Source organism: Microtus oregoni, unplaced genomic scaffold (assembly GCF_018167655.1).
Source record: "Microtus oregoni isolate MIOR12 unplaced genomic scaffold, Mior012 000005F_ref0000423, whole genome shotgun sequence".
NCBI classification, from domain to species: domain Eukaryota; kingdom Metazoa; phylum Chordata; class Mammalia; order Rodentia; family Cricetidae; genus Microtus; species Microtus oregoni.
Genome location: NW_024543064.1, coordinates 2,288,338 through 2,296,426, shown reverse-complemented (window position 1 = coordinate 2,296,426; position 8,089 = coordinate 2,288,338).

Here is an 8,089-nt window from a genome sequence, read left to right as displayed (position 1 = left end):
CCGCAAAGCAGGTGGGGGACTCAGACGCTGAAGTCCAGCCTCTCATTCAGCTCTAAGACAAGTAACTGGTGGAAGACTTTGGGCTATCTTTACCTACCTTCACTCCCAGGAGGGGTGCTGGGTCAAAACCTGCCCAGAACTCATGTATGGATGGTGAGATGTGGCTGGGCCACCTACACGGCCTGTCTCGAGGGTCTCTTTGCACCCCAAGAGTCCTGGTTGGGGAGAGGATGTGGATCCTGGCCTTCCATTCTTCATAGTTTTTGGTCAGTGCCCATCGGTAGCCACCATCCTTGCTGGGCACCCAACAGCAAGGCCTGTGGGCCAGGCCTTACCCTGAATCCTCATAGATGGGGGACACCTGACTCTAACTGCCTGAAGGGAAGGAAACATGCTGACCAGCAGCAACGCAATCAAAGCAGCCCCTTCCTGGGTAAAGCAAAGCTACCCTGGTGGGGACGGGTGCTCACACTAAGAGTAAAGAGGCCTTTGAGGGCCAGGTGGAACCACAGGTAGTCAGGAGCCTGTCAGCATAGCCCTCAACATCTGTGAAAGCCAAGGAAGTCTACAATCTCTGTCTCATATCAGAAGAGCCTCCTGGTATGGGACAGAAGAAGAACCAAAATTAAAGGACTATTTTATTGCCTCTAATCTCATGATCCTTTGTATTTATTTTGACTCTTTAAAACTTATGGTACAAATATGATCTAAAATTATATATATGCATATACATGCACTTTCTGCCAAGATATTAATGGTCATATGAGTACTAACTAATTCTAGGTTTTGTCTAGGTTGCCTTCCTGTACATGACTTCAAGCTTGAGTCTGAATAAGGTAACTAGGAATTAAGTTTGTGTTGTGTACCACAGGTGTTTCTGATAGATTGTAGACCTTTAACTTCTCCGAGATCTGCTGCATATAACATTTAAAATGTTTGAGTTTTCTGTAGTGAATGGTGACCATTCTTAACAATGACATTTGAAGTCTCCAAAAAGTGGATGGGACCCCACAGTAATGATTCCACCTGGACTGTGATCGCACCGCTAAGCTGACAGACACCACCCAGATATCAGCTTTGGACTGCAAAACCGCTCGGGACAATTTCAAGGTGGTCAGCTGAGACGGTCCAGCCTCACAGACTACTCCAGCCAGGACTTCAGATAAAACTAACAATAAAGCTATGTCCCCCTCACCCCTCCTTGGGTGAGATTCAGTCACATTGTGGTGACTCACAACCGGCCTTGTCTCCTGGCCACTGAGAAGTGTCCTTTTGTGTAGATGTCCCTGTTTTCTTCAGCGTCTAAATATACAAAAGGACAATGACCAGATGATTTATGTATCAGTTACTCTTCTGTTGCTGGGATAAAACACGATGACCAAGACGACTCAGAGAAGAAAGGGTTTATATGGGCTTGTTGCTTCAGAGAGACAGAGTCCACCATGGCAGGAGATCATGGTGGAAACAGCCAGGAACTCCCATCCTGACCCCCAAACGAGAAGCAGAGAGGACAGGCTGAGAAAGGCACATGGCTTTGAAGCCTCAAAGCCTGCCTCAGAGACACACTTCTAACATCCACACCTTCTAAACCTCCCAGACAGCACCACCTACTGGGGATGAAGCATTCACACATCTAAGTTTGTGGGGGACAATCTCATTTAGAACCCCATAACGTACAAAAGAAATGTCATTCTACAAGAAAGGGACTTGGCCAGTTGAAATATGGTTCAAGCCACAAACAAGATGTGAGATGCCCTTCTGTATATGTGTTGCTTTTATTGGTTAATTAATAAAGCTCTTTTTGTCAATGGCTTAGCAGAGTAAAGCCAGGCGGGAAATCTGAACAGAGATATAGAGAAAGAGTAGGTAGAGTCAAGGAGATGTCATGTAGCTGCTGAACCTTATCCATAGGCCACAGCCTTGTGGTGATACACTGATTAAAAGAAATGGGTTAATTTAAGATGTAAGAACTAGCTAGGAATAAGCCTAAGCCATTGGCCAAACAGAGTTTTAATTAATATATTTCTGTGTGATTATTCGGATCTGGGTGGCAGGGAAAGGAAAGTGCAGCCTTTGCTTACACAGACTTTTCAGAGCACACACACATGGTGAATGCATATGGGAAAGACTCGTGAAGAGGAAAATACAAGTCAAATCAACAGGGAGATAGCTTTGTACACTGTCCAATGGCCAAAGTTGGAGCACTGACAAAACTAAGTGTTGGCAAGGGTGTGGGGCTGTAGGGTCTCTTGCACTGCAGATAAAAGCCAAGCTATGCAGCCATAATAGGAAACATGCACTCACTGTGTGATCTAGCAGTCAAGATCCTTGTTATTTGCCCAAAGGAGCTGGAAACTTCGACCCATACAAAACCCCATTCTCAGATGTTTGTAGTATCCTTATTTGTAATTGCTCAAGTGGGAAGCAGCCAGGATATCCTTCAACAGCTGGGTGACTGAGTAAACAGTGATATATTCCAGTTTGGGATATCATTCGGTGCTCAAAATATAGGAACTGCAATGCTACAAGAAAACACAAAGGAATCTTTTGTTTTTCAAGACAGGGTTTCTCAGTGTAGCCTTGGCTATCCTGGAACTCGCTTTGTAGACCAGGCTGGCCTTGAACTCACAGAGATCTGCCTGCCTCTGCCTCCTGAGTGCTGGGAATAAAGATATGCGCCGCCACCACCCAGCTTCTATGGTTAACTAATGTCTAGCTCTGCCCTCTGATCTCCAGGCAAGATTTATTTGTCAGAACACAAAATATCACACAATAGTAGGGCCTACGTCCATCCTGGGGAATGGTGGGTATGAACTAAACATCTGTTATTTCTGAGAAGTTCCTTATAAGCCTAAAATGGCTCTAAAAATATTACGTATAGGGGCTGGAGAGATGGCTCAGTGGTTAAAAGCACGTTGCTCTTGCAGAGGGACTAATTTTGTTCATAGCACTGCGGAGCTTGGGAGCCATGCATACCCAGTACTGCAGAGCTTGGGGTCGTGCACACCCTGCACACTGTGCTGCAGAGCTTAGTTTCATGCATACCCGGCACACTGTGCTTCAGAGCTTGGGGCTGTGCACACCTGGCACACTGCCCTGCAGAGCTTAGGGTCATGCACACCCTGCACACTGCCCTGCTGGGCTTTAACTGATAGATTCGCATTGCACCACATTGTAAAGCCTGATCCTTGATCCCACTCAGCCACCTCTCCGTTTTTCTGTAACTTCCTGTGTTCCTGATGGGGTTAGGAATTCAGGAGCAAAAAAAAAAAAAAAAAAAAAAAAAAAAAAATCCCCCTAGTGTCTACTCCCTCTGTCAGATCATGGGGGCTCCATTTTGTGGAATCTGGTTCTAGACCCCACCACACTTTCTCCTCCACACGTTGCCTTTGGAGTGGATGGAGTTGCGGAATGGCCTTGTCCACCCTGGCAGGGAGACATGTGCTTTTCTCCAGCAGGGCTGCAGTCTCGGCTCATGACTGGGGACCCCTCATGTCCCAGAGTCCCTTGGGCAACCCACACAGCAGACATTTCTTGACTGCAGAAAACACACAGCCTCGGCCGTGGCTGTTGTACCGCATGACACAGCTTGTGCTGCAGAAGACTTTTGCTGCATGAGGAATAAGGTTGAGGGCTCCCTAAAATAGTTTCCCTGCAAATGGCCAGCAGCTCCTTAGCCCAGAGGAAAGCTGAATGGCAATGAAAAGCCCCTCTCTTCCCAGAAAACAGATTCTTCTTTGACACATTTTTTTCTCCTCTTAATACACCCATCCCCCTTTTCCAAAATGGGGCCTTTTTCTTCAGTCTTTTATGTGGGGACCGGGCTGCTAGAAGACAAAGTCCACTTGTCAGCAATCTCCTGTCAGCCGCTGTTCCCTTTCCCTCTGGGGTTCTCGCAACAATACAGCCATTATCGGCCCCTCTCCGATTCCACTGAGTTTTCCTCTCTCTCCCGGGCTAATGAGGAGCAAGGCTGCCAGGTTGGACAAAACGGGACAGTTTTCATTCCACTGGAGCCCCAGTGTGGTGAGCTCTGGAAAGCACCACTATGGGGGCTCTGTGGGTCACTGTCATGTCATTTGGGAGAACCACTTTTGGGAATGTGGCCTTCAGTGAGGGCAGAGGACGGAAATATATTTCCCAAAGCAGAACCTTTCAAGTCACCCTGGGCCTCAGACTCCTGGGCAAGCCCCAAAGCTGACCGTCCAGGCTTAAGATCTCACCGGCACTTCGTCAGTCACAGTGGGAAGGAAAACAACCTGAAACATGTAGCGCTGCATGCCCCCACCATCACGCTCGACCTGATGGCATTAAGAAAATATAAGGGTTCGGCACCCCAGATCTGGGCCTGAGATCTCATGCCAAGATCAACTTCCATTTCTTCTCTTCTGGCAGCTACAGGAACTGTGGATTAGGGAGCCTCAGAATCTTACTTCTGATGACGTTCATTGGAGCTTGTCCTGGCCCTGGGAGAGCTTTTGGAGGTCCAGAAGTCCCAGGATCAGTGATGGTTCAAAGAGCAAATCCTCCGCCCACCATTCATCCACCTATCCATCCACCCGTTCATTCCGCTCCTCCATCCATCATCCACCCACTTCTCCACCCACCTGTCCATTCAATTCCTCCATCCAACATCTATTTACCTACCCACCTACCTTCCATGAATTCCTCCATCCACTGTCTGTCCACTCCTCTATCCAGAATCATTTATTCACTCCTCCATCCACGGATTTATTCATTCTCACCAGCCACCATCATTCACCATCCAGCCACCAACCGCTGCATTGAAGACCCTCTCCCAGAGCAGAGGATGCTGTTGGAGTCAGAGTGTGCTCGGTGTCTTGTGGCCTGATCATTTACAAGTACTTCTAAGCTGTTGAAAGGAGTTGAGATAGCTGCCTTGTGTCCAGTGGTGTATTGGGGTAATACTTTGGTCTAGAACCCAGACCCAGTCAGTCTAGACTTGGGGGAGGGCACTCCTCCTATCCCACTCCAGAGACCAGGTTTTCTCTTAATGAAGCTTTCAACGAGACATAGAAAAACACACAGATTTATTGCATATCAATCTCATGTATAAATTCATTGTAGCATTGGAAAGATTACATTTGGTATCCAGTCATCCTATTCTACAGCATTGACCTCAAAGCCAGCCTCTCCTGGCTTTTACCTTACAGAAATCTCTACACAAGTACATTTATCTTTGCCACAAGCCTCAAAATGAGATCTGCAAAAATCACTTTCGACTATTCTCTACGTCGCGTCTCCATAACGCATGATTCTCCCACAGCGATCTCCATAGTCATCAGGAACGGCGGTCCGTTTTCATGGGCGTTTCGGGCCTCCTGGCCTTGACTCAGACCCTAACCACATATTCAGTAAGTGCATCTACGGGATTTTCCTCGTAATAAAAATCTCACAAACAGACACAATAATGACCGCTAAACACGAGCCATGCACAGCTTATCAACACAACAGCAATTTACAAAGGAAGGCGACGAGGACAGACCCCAGCCTCCTCCTCCATGGTTTTTAATTCTTTAACATTATATGAAAACCAGACATTTACATTTGATTTCTTTCTCAACACTAGATAGTTCTAAAAGGAAAAACAAAACAAAACAGAAACAGAAACAAATTGAGTCAGATCTGAATGTGACAATGGCAACACTCGTACAGTCTCGAGATTCTCACAGGTGTCAGGGATATATATATATATATATTTATATTTATATACTATTGGTTCAAAATCCATACAAACCACACACACACACGCGTATACACACGCACCACATACGCACACACACTCGCACACGCGCACACACACACACAGGCTTTAAGTTAAGTATTCTGACACCAGGGCCCCGCGTCCCCCATGCTGGAGAGAGTAGCAGTGCTACAGGAGGCAGGGAAGAAAATCCCCAGCTTCCTCCGCTTTGCAAGTGAATCACACAACTAGAAATTCGAGCTGCCTTTCTGGACTCAACCTTTTCCCTCCTGGGAGTGGTGGTTTGAACTGGTGACAGAAAGGAATTAAACAAACACGTGACGGGAATGGTGAGAGAGGAACTTCTCTGGGAATCACGCGAGAATGTCTTGTCACAGTATCGCTCAAGGGCTACAGAGACAATTTTCATGGCTTTGGATACCCGGCTGGTCTCTGTGGACAGGAGTGTCCTGGTGTCCACTGGCAAGAGGGGGTGCCGTCCATCACAGGCTCCCCACCCTCCTGTCCCAGCAGCAGCACAGGGGGCCTCCTCTTCCCTACCTGGAACAGCACAGTGAAAGTTCAGTAGGTTTCAGTCACTTGGGCAGGGAGACGGGGGGGGGGGGGGGGGGGGGGGCGATAGGGACCATGATCCAGTGCTTTGCGCTTTGAGTCTAAAACACATGATATGCATTTGAGCAAGGGCTTCATACACACTCACTGGGGAAGCAGAGGAGGAGGAGGAAGCCAACGGCCCTGTGGGTCTGAGCTCTGAGAGGCAGAGGGGTTAGGTCAGTCAGGGTCTGGGGATCACCTGCTCTCCTGGTCTTAGAAAGTGGGGCTCCTCTCAGGCTGGGCAGGCTCAGCCATGTCGTGCTTACCCACTGCTGGTTTGGCACAGGAATGCCCTGGGTTGTCTCCTGCATGCAGGGTCCACCTCGCCTGCAGGATGGTGAAGCCCCATCTTTCCTGCCTGCTCTTCCTAGGAAAGGCGGCTGTCACAGGGGAAGAATGGGGCCTTGTCTGGGGCTGGAGGGAATACAGACAAGGAGGCCTCCTCTTGAATATCTATTTTGGCAGGCAAGTACCAACAATTGGAAGGACAACATCAGGGAAACAATCCTGGCTGGACACTTGTCCGACCATTCCATGCACATGGCAACAGGCATGGTTTGGGTCCCTGGTAGTCAGGATCCTGGAACTCATATCTGGTCCAGTTCCGTGACCCTGAGAGAATCTTCTGTGTCTGACACTTGGCTCGAGTCAGCTGGACACCACAAAAGTGCAGAGATGTCAGGTAGGCAGAGCTCACTGTCTGGGGGCCATGCAGTGTGGAGACAGATAAATCTGGGGTCAGTTCTGTTTTTGTCAGGGGGGGCAAGTGCTGGGCCCAAGGGTTGACTGCTCAGGAGAATCTGGGCTTAGCCATCGATGCCTCTTGGGGACAGGGATGGGCGGGCAAAGCACACAGCAGCACAACTGGGACTCTTGAGAAGGAAAGAGTGGTTACAAGAGGAGGACAGGGGTCTGGAGCGCCAAAAAGGACGAAAAGGAGAGCCTTTAGCTGCTCTGCTGCTGGAAAAAAGGGTCACAGATGTCTCTATCCAGACAGACGCCCCGCTTTGGAGATAGAAAGTCACATCGCGAAAAAAGAAAAAGCACACGTCTTACTCTTTCTCAGAAGAAAGCATATAATTTGGGGTTTACAAAAGTGGGACACGTATGTCTGAGGTTGAACTTATTCAGGGGTCTCGTCTAACTTCCACGTGGAGGAAACTGGAACTCCTAAGCCGAGGCCTAGACCTTCACTGAGAGGATGTCGTGAACCTGTGAGAAGTGTGAGTGGCTGGGCCCACAAATCCCTACAGCCTGACCATGGCATGTTCCTCAGAAGAGGGTCCCTGCTGCCCTGCTCTGCACATGTGAATGTGCTTCTGGGCGCGCATGCTGGACTGTTCTGTCTTACATCACTGGGATTCGCTGGAACCTGCAGAGTCGTGGTGTCTCCAGGGATGTCCCCCTCGAGTCTCCAGCACAGCCTGGACCACTCAGCATCAGCAAAGATGATTGTCTTGGCCCCAGAACAGCCACCACATTCACGGAACACACCTGCTTGATGTTCATGCTGCTCTCCGAGAGAACCACTGGCATGGCCCGTGTGTGACATGCTTGTGTGACACGCTTGCACACAGCTGTTGACACTGACATGCCCGTGTGTGACAGGCTTGCATACGCTTGCACACGGCTGTTGACACTGACATGCCCGTATGTAACACGCTTGCACACGGCTGTTGACACTGACATGCCCGTGTGTGACAGGCTTGCACACGGCTGTTGACACTGACACTACCTCTCTCTCTCTCTTTTTTTTTTTTAAAGGGCAAT